Here is a 14,667-nt window from a genome sequence, read left to right as displayed (position 1 = left end):
TTTACACTAAGTGACTGTTAGGGTTGCGCATCACACTAAATATAAAATATAAGGAAGTGCGATCACAACCCGGGGTCCACCGTGCAGAGATGGAAAACTGCTGCTTAGTAATGGCGGAGTAGTAAATGGCACCGGCGGGTTAACCACTGACCCGGTGTGCACTGAGGCGAACTCTGTTACTCCACAGAGCCGCTGAAAGAAACGCCAGAGCCTGTTAACACCACAGGACTTGGCAGAAGGAGAGCATAGTGTAAGGTCACATGATTCGGCCTTTAGACCACAGGACTGGAGTCCCTCTAGACCGCTAGTGCTCGGCGCTGCAACTGCGGTGCCAGCAAGAGTCACTAATAGCTAACGCATGCAAGTGTGTACAGTGCCGCTGTCACTTGCCACGGTTCGATAGTGCCCAGCAGTGGGCGACACCATCGGACGCTAGTGTGTGAGTGCTAGGAGCACGGTGGCGGAAGCAAAGCCACCTGTTGGCGCTGACTCAGATACCCTAACTCAAGCGTATCAAAGGAGGGGGTAATTTAATGAGTCATTCACCAGATTCATGCATCCATCATCACACATACCAACATTATGAGTCTATACTAGCGCATGCCATGCGGCCATGCGACTCTTTTATAGCAGCGTCCTTCCGGGACCTTCCTAGTGGTCCAATGGGAGCAGCAATAGGACCAGAGCATGTGACCTCAGACCTCCAATGAGAGGACCTCCCACGGACATTCTCAGTGGACAGAAAGAAGGACTTAGTCCCAGGAGCTGCTCTCTGCTGGCTATTGCAGGTTACAATAGCTGAACCCTGATTAGCAGCAATAACCAAGCCAACAGCAGCAGACTGAGCAAGATGCCGAGAACGACGTCTTTGCTTAGCAGGCTCCACTGCGGCCGGAGAGGAATGGGAGACCGCAGATGGCAAGGCTCGGGATTCCTGCTGTGCAGAGACAGGAACCCGATGCCTAACAATACCCCCCTCCTAGGGCCCCCTCCCCCCTGTGCCTCGCAATGCTCAAAGGCCACAATGAGCATGGGAGCATGAATGTTCTCCACAGACTACCAGGTCCTATCCTCTGGGCCATGACCCTTCCAATCCACTAGATAATATTTTTGCCCTGGACCACCTTACACCTCACGATAGTGTTCACCTCGTACTCGTCCGAGGACAGGCTTGATGTCCCGGTAGGTGACTCCGAAAACTGGGACATGTGAACGGGCTTAAGGAGGGACATGTGGAAGGTGTCAGTGATACCCCGGTATGAAGGAAGGGCCAGATGGTAGACCACAGGGTTAACTTGCTCAAGGACCATGAAGGGACCTATAAAGCGAACTTAGTGTACTCAACCTGAAGGCTGATGTTACGAGCGGAGGGCCACACCAAGTTGCCGGGAGCAAAGGTGGGAGTGGGGCACCGGTGTGTGTCAGCGGAAGACCTCATTCTCTCCTTGGAGGCCCATATGGCATCCTGCATGCGGTCCCAAATGTCACGTGCCTCCACTGCCCAGTCTGCCACCCTAGAGTCGGTGGACGACACGGGCATGGCCACAGGAATGTGCGGATGCTGGCCGTAATTTAAGAGGAATGTGGTTTGACCGGTGGAGTCGGCCACAGCATTGTTCAAAGTGAACTCCGCCCATGGCAGCAAGGATGCCCAGTAATCCTGCCTGGCTAAGACAAAATGTCGTAGATATGTGACCAGGGTCTGGTTGGCTATCTCTACCAACTCGTTCGTCTCGGGGTGATAGGCCGAGGAGAGATTCAGCTCACTACTGAGCAGGTGACGTAGCTCTCTCCAAAACCAAGATGCGAACTGGGGACCCTGGTCGCTGACAATCTTGTCCGGCATGCCATGTAGGCGGAAGACATGCTTAATGAACAATGCTGCCAGGCACCGTGCGGAAGGTAACCGAGAGAGTGGTACCAGATGCACCATCTTGGAGAAATGGTCGGTGACAACCTAAATGACCGTGCTGCCATTGGACTTGGACAGTCCATACCGACCATGTCCCAGGGCCTGTCCGCTACCGGCAGGGGGTAGAGTAGCCCAGCAGGCCGCTGCTGAGAGGACCAATTCTGGGCGCAAGAGACGCATGCCTAAATATAGTCCCTGATGTCACGGGCCATATGTGGCCACCAGTACGTCCTCGCCAGAAGCTCAGAGGTCCGTTTTGTTCCAAAATGTCCACCCACCCTGGACGAATGAGCCCAAGAGAGGACCTCCGGTCGCAGATGGGCAGGGACAAAAGTCTTGCCTGGAGGTACAGACTCAAGGGTGACCGGAGCCACAGCCCTCAGGCTCTCAGTTGGGAATATCAGCCGAGGCTCCTCCTCCTTCGATGACACCACGGAGCGGGAGAGAGCATCGGCCCGGATGTTCTTCTCCCCGGAGAGAAAATGCAGGGTGAAGTGGAACCGGGAGAAGAACAAGGACCATCTGGCCTGGCGAGAATTTAGCTGCTGGGCTGTTTATAAATAAACCAAGTTCTTGTGGTCAGGGGAAAAAACACCTGGAAAGGGTGGCGATCCCCCTCCAGGAGGTGTCTCCATTCTGAAAAGGCCAACTTCATCGCTAGCAACTCCCTGTCCCCGATGGAATAATTCCTCTCCGCCGGTGTGAAGGTCTTAGAGAAGAATCATGGGTGCTTCCGACCTTGCATGTTCTTCTGGAATAGGACCACTCCAGCACCGATGGAAGAGGCATCCACCTCCAGAATGAAGGGTTTATCCACATCGGGGCGATGTTGAATGGGAGCACTAGGGAAATGGGACTTAATAGAGGAAAAGGCATTGGAGACAGGTTCCGACCACAACTTGGGGTTTGCACCCTTCTTGGTGAATGGTGAGGGCTACCAAGCGGGCTACCAAAGTCAAGAAGTGGGGGATGAATTGACGATAGTAATTTATGAACCCCATAAAGTGCTGCACCGCTTTGAGAGAATGGAGTTCCTGCCAATTCATCACCGCCTGTAGCTTGGCAGGATCCATGGCCAATCCCTGGGCGGAGATGATATAGCCCAGGAAAGGCAAGGACTCCTGCTCAAACACACACTTCTCCAACTTGGCATAGAGGGAGTTTGCCCGCAGGCGGTCGTAAACTTTGCAAACATCTCTCCGGTGGGAGTCAATATCTGTAGAGTAGATGAGTATATCATCCAGATAGACTACTACCGAGGTGGTAAGCATATCCCGGAAGATATCGTTCACAAAGTCTTGGAAGATGGCCGGGGCATTACAGAGCCCGAAGGGCATCACCTGGTATTCATAGTGCCGATCCCTGGTGTTAAGTGCCGTCTTCCATTCGTCCCTCTCACGGATGCGAATCAGGTTGTAAGCCCCGCTCAGATCAAGTTTGGTAATCACTCTCGCTCCCTGTAGCCTATCAAACAGCTCCAATTTCAGGGGCAGAGGATACTTATTCTTAACGGTGATGGCGTTAAAACCCCTGTAATCGATGCAGGGACTTAGTTCCCCACTCTTCTTTTGGACAAAGAAGAATCCCGCCCCCGCTGGTGACACTGACTTCCTAATGAATCCTCTTGCCAGATTCTCCCTGATGTATTGAGCTATGGCCTCTGTCTCCGGGAGAGATAGGGGATAGACTCGACCCCGGGGAGGCTCAGCACCAGGCAAGAGGTCAATAGGACTGTCAGAGGGGTGGTGCGGCGGAAGGGACCCTTCCGCCGCCTTCTTGGAGAACACGTCTGCGTACTGTTGAGAGGAAAGATCTGCGGGGACTTTGGTGGAAGCAACCTGAACGTATTCCCTCTGACATCTACCCTCACAAGCTTTACCTCAACCGAGAATCCTCCCCGAGGACCACTCTATATGGGGAGAGTGATACTGCAACCAGGGAACCCCTAAGAGGACCTGATCGATACCCTCGGGCATGACGAGGAGGGATATCATCTCCTGATGAGATGGAGACACCGAGAGTATCAACAGGGCGGTCTGGTGGGTAATTTGTGAGGGTACAGTTGCGCCGCTCACCACCCTGACGGTGACTGGCTTGGCCATCAAAACCAGAGGTATTGCCTGCCTTTGAGTGAAGGCAGAAGTCATGAAATTGCCCTCCACTCCGGAGTCCACGCAAACCTCCACTGCCAGAGTGGATGAACCAACCTCAAGCGTTCCCTTAAAGGTCAGCTTGGAGGAAAATGCCGCTGATTCTAGAGATCCCCCTCTGCCTACACTGGGACTGCTCCAACCTTCGCTCAATGAAGCAAAGGTCTATACGGGTGGAGACGGTGATAAGCTCCTCCAGTATGGCAGGAACCTCCCTGGTGGCCAGAGCATCCTTCACATGGTCAGCCAAGCCTATCCAGAATGCCAGAATGAGGACCTTATCTGGCCAAACTCAGAGGCCAGTATCCGGAACTGGATGGCGAAGTGGCTGACCATGGACGAGCCCTGTGATAATGTCAGCAGCCGGAGTGTGGTGCCATGAGTGACTCGCAGTCCCAAGAAGACCTGCTTGAGTGGCCAAGAACCACAAGGCACCCTGCACCACATGATCACCACGCTCCCACAGTGGTGTGGCCCTGCCCGACAAGAGGGAAACGACAAATCCCACCTTAGCCCGCTCAGAGGGGAATCGTGCAGCCAGCAATTCTAGCTGTATAGCGCACTGGCTCTCGAAACCCCTACACGAGGCACTATCGCCCGAAAACTTCTCGGGTAGCGGGAGGTGAGACAAAGTCGAAGCAGGGATGGCAGTGGTCACACGGGAGACAGCCTCTGTGGCTGCCTGGAGCGCGACCGCGGTAACATCCACAGCTGAGGCTGGACGCTCAAGAGCCGCCAACCTGCCTTCCAGCTGCCGGATGTACGCAAGGAGTCGCTGCTCGTCCCCCATTACTAGCCAGACCCTGGCGCTAGTATAATGTTAGGGTTGTGGATCGCACTAAATATAAAATATAAGGAAGTGCGATCGCAACCTGAGGTCCACCGTGCAGAGAAGGAAAACTACTGCTTAGTAATGGCAGAGTAGTAAATGGCACCGGCGGGTTAACCACTGACCCGGTGTGCACTGGGGCGAACTCTGTTACTCCACGGAGCCGCTGAAAGAAACGCCAGAGCCTGTTAACACCACAGGACTTGGCAGAAGGAGAGCATAGTGTAAGGTCACATGATTCGGCCTTTAGACCGCAGGACTGGAGTCCCTCTAGACCGCTAGCGCTCGGCGCTGCAACTGCGGTGCCAGCAAGAGTCACCAATAGCTAATGCGTGCAAGTGTGCACAGTGCCACTGTCACTTGCCGCGGTTCGATAGTGCCCAGCAGTGGGCGACACCATCGGATGCTAGTGCTAGGAGCATGGTGGCGGAAGCATAGCCACCTGTTGGCGCTGACTCAAATACCCTAACTCATGCGTATCAAAGGAGGGGGTAATTTAATGAGCCATTCACCAGATTCATGCATACATCATCACACATACCAACAACATTATGAGTCTATACTAGCGCATGGCCGTCCGGCCATGCGACTCTTCCATAGCAGCGCCCTTCCAGGACCTTCCTAGTGGTCCAAAGGGGGCAGCAATAGGACCTGAGCATGTGACTTCAGACCTCCAATGAGAGGACTTCCCACGGGCATGCTCAGTGGACAGAAAGAAGGACTTAGTCCCAGGAGCTGCTCGCTGCTGGCTATTGCAGGTTACAATAGCTGAACCCTAATTAGCAGCAGTAACCAAGCCAACAGCCGCAGACTGAGCAAGACGCCGAGAACGACATCTTTACTCAGCAGGCTCCACTGCAGCCGGAGAGGAATGGGAGACCGCAGATGGCAAGGCTTGGAATTCCTGCTGTGCAGAGACAGGAACCCAACGCCTAACAGTAACAACGATAACAATAATTAAACCCAAACAAAACAATCCTGCTTGTGACAACTTACAATCTAAAATGAGGTGGGGGAGATAAAAAATACAGGGGTGTATTTACAAGAAGGTATTTACAATGATGTTTGTACAATGATATTACTGAGGTTACTTCTAAGTGTTGGAGGCCTGAGGACAAGGAGGAGGAGGAGAGCATGGTCAGTCGCCCTCTTGGTGAGGACACGGAAGTATTGACTGCTAGCAGTCTTGCACGCATTGCTGAGTTTATGTTACGCTGCCTTTCCCGTCACCCTCGGGTTATCAAAATTCTAGGTGACGGACAATATTGATTGGTGACACTTCTAGACCCACGCTACAAGGAGAACTTTATATCTCTTATTCCAGAGGCAGATAAGTGTACTAAAATGTTGGAGGAAGAGAGATCCCTTCTTGTGGAATTATTACAAAATTTCACATCTGAAAACACTGGCAGCAGAGATCACAGTTTGTTGGCCAAGCAAGGAGTACAGGTGAGAGAGACACAACTCCAAGCCAGCAAAGGCAGTGGAACACTGGCAAAGTTTGGGGAGAGTTTTCTCAGACCCTCCCATCGCCCTGTCCCTGAGACGTGGGGGACTCTCACAAGGAGTGCAAAGTTTGGGAAAATGTTGAGGGAGTACCTTGCTGACCATACCAACGTCCTCTGTCATTCCTCTGTGCCTTATAATTATTGGTAATCCACGCTGAAAACGTGGCATGATCTGGCTCTCTGTATTGCGCACGTGCGCTATACTCACTAGTCTCATACTTAAAATTTTTGATGGAAAATAATTTCCCCACTGATAGGTTGTGTATGTTTAGAATTACGTAACATCATTTGTGTGATTAATTATTCATACCTATTTGATTCACAATATATTCATCTTTTGCTTCGAGGTTTTGGAATATAATGTTGTAAGAGTTAAAGCAACATGTTGAAGTTGTTTTACCTCAAATGTGAAACTGCTTGTCAATTGTCATCTTTACTATTTCTCCACTCCGTGTGTGGTTAACCACCTCATTGATGTTATTGAGTTTCTTTGGCAAGAAAACAACAGCTACACCAATACCATGTGCTTTTCCTATTAATTCATCATGCTGCTGAAATAGAGGTGAGCTTAGGGACCTACATAACATCTGGGGACTGTAGTCAACATGACAATGTGCCAACACCCACTGGGGTATAGCTACCAAGTTGACAGAAAAAAAAAACTTCAATAACATAATTATTAGCATTATTATTATTTAGTTATTTATATAGCACCATTAATTCCATGGTGCTGTACATGAAAAGGGGTTGCATACTTAGGCCTCTTTCACACTTCAGTTTTTTACAATCAGTCACAATCCGCCAGGTTTTGAAAAAAACGGATCCGCAATTTTCTTTTGAGGATCCATTTTTTTCCCCATTGACTTCCATTATTGGCGGATTGTGACGGATTGCCGTCCGTTGCATCCGTTTTTTTTGCGGATCCGCCAAAAGTTCCTGTCCGTTACCATCCTCAAAGATTTCAAAACGGAGCTTGCAACGTTTTTTTCTGTGGCGGATCCTCCAGACACTCATTTAACCCGAAATTCTTTCTGGGTGCCAGACAAAAAAAAAATCTCTCTCTCTCTCTCTCTCTCTCTCCTTTTCCAGGCTGCGATTCCTTTAAAATTGTTCATTTGTGCCATCCGCTGTCATCAGTACTAAAACGGATCCGCCATCCGTCCTTTTGACGGATTTTGACTGATGCAAAAAACTGAAGTGTTAAAGAGGCCTTAGTAATAGATATCGTTTAAAAAAAAATTACAATGACAGACTGTTACAGAGGGGAGAGACATTGTTCTTGCGGACTTTCATTCTGTGGTGGAGAGGCGGCAGCTCCCATGGTGGTCTAGAAGTCACATCTCTGACCACCACGCTCTCCAATTGACATCTCTTGAAATGCAGACGAAATGTCAAAATCTCTAACTTCAGTTATAGAAAATGCATGGGCTCCTTTTAAACGTCATCGTCCAACCAGTTCAGTATTAGTAGGTGAGGGCTTGTCAGAATCCTGCCCAGGAACACCAGGCTTCAGTAGTTGCGAGTCCTGTCTCCGTGATCCTCCACGTTATCGTGCTCTGGCTCTTCCAGGCATGATTTCATCAAGAAGATTTAGCCTTCGTAATACAGAGACAGAGTACAAGACAGAGTACAACATCGCCTAAGCATTCACCCTCGGCAACTCAGAATTTCTATCTGCGCAGTGACTGCCTCTAGGCTGAAGATGATGATGGTGGTAATAGTTGGAGCATTTAACACAGTCATGAAGCTGCGATAACAAATTGAAACAGAATTCTTTTTACCGACATACCCCACTATAAAATATGGTTTGTTTGTTTTTTTTGGATGCAAAAGAGTGTTGGATATAATGAGTGTGACAGACTGCCAAAATAAGGGAATTTAGGCCTAAAATGCCTCCATTTTTGGCACATGGATGTATGTGGCGGTGTCACAGATATACCCCACTGTAAAATATGGCTTGTTTTTAAAAATAATGCAACATAGTGCTGTATATAACTGGAGTAACAGACAGGAAAACACTGGAATACCGGCCTAAAATCCACAATTTGTAATCACATGGATGTCTGAGGTGCGTCACAGATATACCCCACTGTAAAATGTGGCCTGTTTTTAAAATAATGCAACATAGTGTTATATATAAGTACAGTGACACCCAGGAAAAAAAGGAAAACTGGCTTAAACTGGCCAAACTTTGAGCATGTGTGAGGAGGTTGACTTGACAGACACTCAGATCGATGAAAAAGGGTGTCATAATGAGAGTGACCATTAGAGAGAAGTGAGGAGCTTGCAAAGGGTGGTTATTAGAGTTGAGCGATACCGTCCGATACTTCAAAATATCAGATCGGAATGGATCGGCCGATCTTTAAAAAAGTATCGGTATCGCTGATGCCGATACCAGAAGTCCCATTCAAGTCTATGAGACTTCCGGTATCGGAATTGGAAAAACCCTTTCCTGCCCTTGTACAGCCTCTCGGGGGTCTGTACGGGCCTTCCGGGGGTCTCTGCCGGCCTGCCGGGGGGCTGTGCCGGCCTGCCGGTGGGCTGTGCGGACTGCCCGGGGTCTGTACCGGCCTGCCGGTGGTCTGTGCACCCTGTGGGGGTCTGTACCGGCCTGCCGGGGGGCTGTGCCGGCCTGCCGGGGGGCTGTGCACCCTGTGGGGGTCTGTACCGGCCTGCCGGGGAGCTGTGCCGGCCTGCCGGGGGCTGTGCTGATGTCCGGGGGTCTGTGCAGGCATTGTCCGATGGGACTACAAGTCCCATCTGGCGATGCCTGCTACCATGACAGTGATTGACACATTAGCCAATGATGGGACAGTAGTAGTCCCATCATCCGGCTAATGTGTTAAATGTAAAAAAAAAAAAAATACTACATACATACTACATGCATGCTACATACATACTACATATATACTACATGCATGCTACATACATACTACATATATACTACATGCATACTACATATATACTACATGCATGCTACATACATACTACATGCATGCTACATACATACTACATACATACTACATGCTACATACATACTACATGCTACATACATACTACATACATACTAGATACATACTACATGCATGCTACATGCTACATACATACTACATACATGCTACATACATACTACATGCATGCTACATACATACTACATATATACTACATGCTACATACATGCTACATACATACTACATACATGCATGCTACATACATACTACATGCATGCTACATACATACTACATACATACTACATGCATGCTACATACATACTACATACATACTACATACATACTACATGCTACATACATACCACATATATGCTACATACATACTACATGCATGCTACATACATACTACATGCTACATACATACTACATATATACTACATGCATGCTACATACATACTACATGCTGCATACATACTACATACATACTACATATATACTACATGCATGCTACATACATACTACATGCTACATATACTACATACATACTACATATATACTACATGCATGCTACATACATACTACATGCTACATACATGCTACATACATACTACATGCTACATACATACCACATATATACTACATGCTACATACATACTACATATATACTACATGCATGCTACATACATACTACATACTACATGCTACATACATACCACATATATACTACATACATACTACATGCTACATACATACTACATGCATGCTACATACATACTACATGCTACATACATACTACATATATACTACATGCATGCTACATACATACTACATATATACTACATGCATGCTACATATATACTACATGCTACATACATGCTACATACATGCTACATGCATGCTACATACAATACATTCATACAATACATATATAGACATACAGTACATATAAAATAGAGTAACATACTTACCAATACTTGTCACATTGTTCCCCGAAGCCATTGTCTTTTACGGAATAAATATTAACATAACAAACCACAAAAATACTCACCCATGATCCGAAGCGGTCCACGAGTGTGTCCCACGACGATCTTGGGTAGAGAACTGCAGCATCAGCTGATGCTGCCGCTCTCTACGGGCTGCAGGAATCCAATGACGGAAGGTAGGTATCCTTCCGCACTGTATTCCTCCGCCACTTAAAAAAAAAAGTCCCTAGTCTCACTTTATGGTAAATTCCCACTCAGCTTTTACCATAAAGTGAGACTAGGGACTTTTTTTTTAAGTGGCGGAGGAATACAGTGCGGAAGGATACCTACCTTCCGTCATTGGATTCCTGCAGCCCGTAGAGAGTGGCAGCATCAGCTGATGCAGTTCTCTACCCAAGATCGTCGTGGGACACACTCGTGGACTGCTTCGGATCATGGGTGAGTATTTTTGTGGTTTGTTATGTTAATATTTATTCCGTAAAAGACAAAGGCTTCGGGGAACAATGTGACAAGTATTGGTAAGTATGTTACTCTATGTTATATGTACTGTATGTCTATGTATGTATTGTATGAATGTATTGTATGTAGCATGCATGTAGTATGTATGTAGTATGTATGTAGCATGTAGTATATATGTAGCATGCATGTAGTATGTATGTAGTATATATGTAGCATGTAGTATGTATGTAGCATGTAGTATGTATTTAGCATGTAGTATGTATGTAGCATGTAGTATGTATGTAGCATGCATGTAGTATGTATGTAGTATGTATGTAGCATGCATGTAGTATGTATGTAGTATATATGTAGTATGTATGTAGCATGCATGTAGTATATATGTAGTATGTATGTAGCATGTAGTATGTATGTAGCATGCATGTAGTATATATGTGGTATGTATGTAGCATGCATGTAGTATGTATGTAGTATTTTTTTTTTTTTTTTTTAACATTTAACACATTAGCCGGATGATGGGACTACTACTGTCCCATCATTGGCTAATGTGTCAATCACTGTCATGGTAGCAGGCATCGCCAGATGGGACTTGTAGTCCCATCGGACGATGCCTGCACAGACCCCCGGACATCAGCATAGCCCCCCGGCAGGCCAGTACAGACCCCCACAGGGTGCACAGACCACCGGCAGGCCGGTACAGACCCCGGGCAGTCCACACAGCCCCCCGGCAGGCCGGCACAGCCCCCCGGCAGGCCGGCAGAGACCCCCGGAAGGCCCGAAATGACGGCGCATCATGATGCGCACACACCGCGCATCATGATTACGTCATTTCGGCTGTCAATCAACTTTGAACTTCCGATTCCGATGCCCGATATTGAAAAAATATCGGATGTCGGTATCGGAATTCCGATACAGCAAGTATCGGCCGATACCCGATACTTGCGGTATCGGAATGCTCAACACTAGTGGTTATGTAACTGTCAAGAGAATGTTACATAACTGCCAGAGGTCAAGGTCACTCTCATTGGTCAGAGGTGCCTGTCAAGTGGCTGGGCTACCTGGGCTGAGAGTATAAATCCTGAGGTAAGCTTCTAGAAGCTTGAGCCAGCCTGGGGAGCTCACAAGAGAGGAGGGTCTGCTGTGAGGAGAGGCAGCAGAGAACCCTCAGAGAGAGAGCCTGACAGTGAGGACGGTCATGGGGGGTGACCCAGATGACGGTAGCAGCAGACAGTGACACCCTGAGGGTGAGGATAACGGTGTATCCTGGGTGGTGAAGCGCTGTGGTGAAGGTGCCTAGGGCAGCGAAGAGAACCACAGGGGACACCACGACGGTGACACAGCACAAGTGGAGGTACCCGGGTCGGTGAGGGAAGCAATCCCTAAGATCTCTTGTCATGTTCTGTGAAAGCTGTTAAAGGAGTTGGAGAATAAAGCACGGACCTGTTGCATACGCTTTCCTGTCTCAGCCTCCCGTCTGTCTGCGCTAAGAGGTGGGTCACCCCCCCCAGCCCTGTTGGATCTGCATCACCTGAGCACAGCACACCTTCCCCGCCTATCAGCACCATCATTAGCATCACCTCACCACCTAAATTTGCCTGGGCCCTGTCGCCTCGCCGCCACACACGCACAGATATCAGCTGGCACGGAGACACCACCCCAAAAAATGTGTGGCCTGTATTTTTTCTATTTTTTTGCTAAATACTACTGTATATAAGTACAGTGACACCCAAGCCAAAAAAAGAAAACCTCCCTAAACTAGCCAAACTTTGAGCACGCACAGATATGAGCTAGCACGGAGATACCACTACGACAAATGTGTGGCCTGTATTTTTTTTTGCTAAATAGTGCTGTATATAAGTACAGTGACATCCAGGGCAAAAAAAAGAAAACCGTTGTAAACTGGCCAAACTTTGAGCACGCGCCGATATGAGCTGCACGGAGATACCACTACGACAAATGTGTGGCCTGTATTTTTTTTTTGCTAAATATTGCTGTATATAAGTACAGTGACATCTAGGGCAAAAAAAGAAAACCAGCATAAACTGGCCAAACTTTGAGCATGCACCGATATGAGCTGACACAGAGATACCAGTACGACAAATGTGCGGCCTGTATTTTTTTTTTTTGCTAAATATTGCTGTATATAAGTACAGTGACATCCAGAACAAAAAAAGGAAAACCAGCATAAACTGGCCAAACTTTGAGCGCGCACCAATATGAACAGGCACAGAGATACCACTACAACAAATGTGTGGCCTGTATTTTTTTTTTTTTGCTAAATACTGCTGTATACAAGTACTGTGACATCCAGGGCAAAAAAAGAAAACTGGCCAAATTTTAAGCACACACAGATATGAGCTGACACAGAAATACCACACCGAAAAATGTGTGGCCTGTTTTTTTTTTTTTGGCTAAATAGTGCTGTATATAAGTACAGTGCTAGACATAAAAAAAAATTAAATTTAGGGCTAAGAAGACCAAAATTTTTAGCAGACGGATGGATGAGGCATGTCACAGATATACCATACTGTAAAATATGTGGCCTTTTTTTTTTGGGGGGGGGGATTTCAGCAAAATAGTGTCAAGGAATTGTGTAAGGCACTCAAAAAAATAAATCTACTCAACCGTACCACATAAAAATTAAATATTTCTCTGAACACTCAAAAGGGATGTTTGGGACCCCTTTAAAATTGCTGGATCTTCACGCTGTGCTAGGAAAAGGATCTGGCTGTGTTGTGCACTGTCAAAAAGTAAATAGAGGGAAAAAAGGGCTCTGGATTGCTTTGCAACAAAAAAAAGCTCTATTAGCCCTGGCCAAAAAAAATTTCAAAGCCAATTACACCTGGGGCTAGGTATATACGGCCAATATATCCTACAGGTAGCAGCAGCACCAGAACACAAGAACAGAATGGACCCTCTTGATGTATGCAACGATCTATATACACACATACAGTGTCTGCAGATCTTGCACTGATGTGTATAGAGCGACGTACACTACCCTGCCTACCTAACAATGGAACCTATATACTCCAGAATTACTCCTTAGAAGGACTGTTGGTTTATCTGGATTTGAATAGTTTACGATGGTAGACCCCACACTGACTAATAAATCCTCAATTATGACCCTATCTCGGCAGCAGCTCTCCCTACACTATCTCAATACAGAGCTGAATGTGCCGAGCAGGGTGGAGTCCGGTCTCTTATACCTCTGATAATGCTGTGCAGCCAGCCAATCACTGCATGACCACAACAAAGATGGCTGTGGCGTTTCATTGCCTGGCAGACAATCCCTGCATCGTGATTGATTCTGTAAAGTCAGCCAAAAAAAGCAGGGTGGAGACCCATGTTCCCGCCGAGGAATCCCGGAAGTGCTTGGTGCTCAGGTGTGTAATGCGTAGTGGCGGGCACGTTTGCACATCATTGTTGATCACACTCATTTAGCGTCCTGCACTCAGTGCATGTAAATACAACCGAAATGCCTCTATGTGATATGCAATATGTTAGCATTTGGGCCTCATTTTAAACTTTTGCCTAGGGCCCCACTTTGCCTAAAATTGGCCCTGCCTGGCTGAAATCGTGCAGCTAAACTGTGATACATAATTAAAAAAATTTTAATATTTGCGCTCAGAGATAGACCTTTATATATACTGAACTCACTCATCAATTAGAAAACTAAGTAGCCAACCTAAATTGCAACCTCCAAATAGCGATGAGGGTCAGGCACCGCCTACTTGACTCTTTAAGAAAGACTTCAAAAATAGAAAATAATAAAAAGTAAAATACTAAAGGAGTTTGAAATTCAGATTATGCCCCATGTACCAAGTTCACCATGGGGCTAAAAAGATTAAAATTGTCCATAGAAAGAGGAAAAAGTACCT

Source organism: Dendrobates tinctorius, unplaced genomic scaffold (genome assembly GCF_039654945.1).
Source record: "Dendrobates tinctorius isolate UK_male_01 unplaced genomic scaffold, ASM3965494v1 ptg000128l, whole genome shotgun sequence".
Classification (NCBI taxonomy): domain Eukaryota; kingdom Metazoa; phylum Chordata; class Amphibia; order Anura; family Dendrobatidae; genus Dendrobates; species Dendrobates tinctorius.
Note: the sequence above shows the minus strand (reverse complement) of the source record.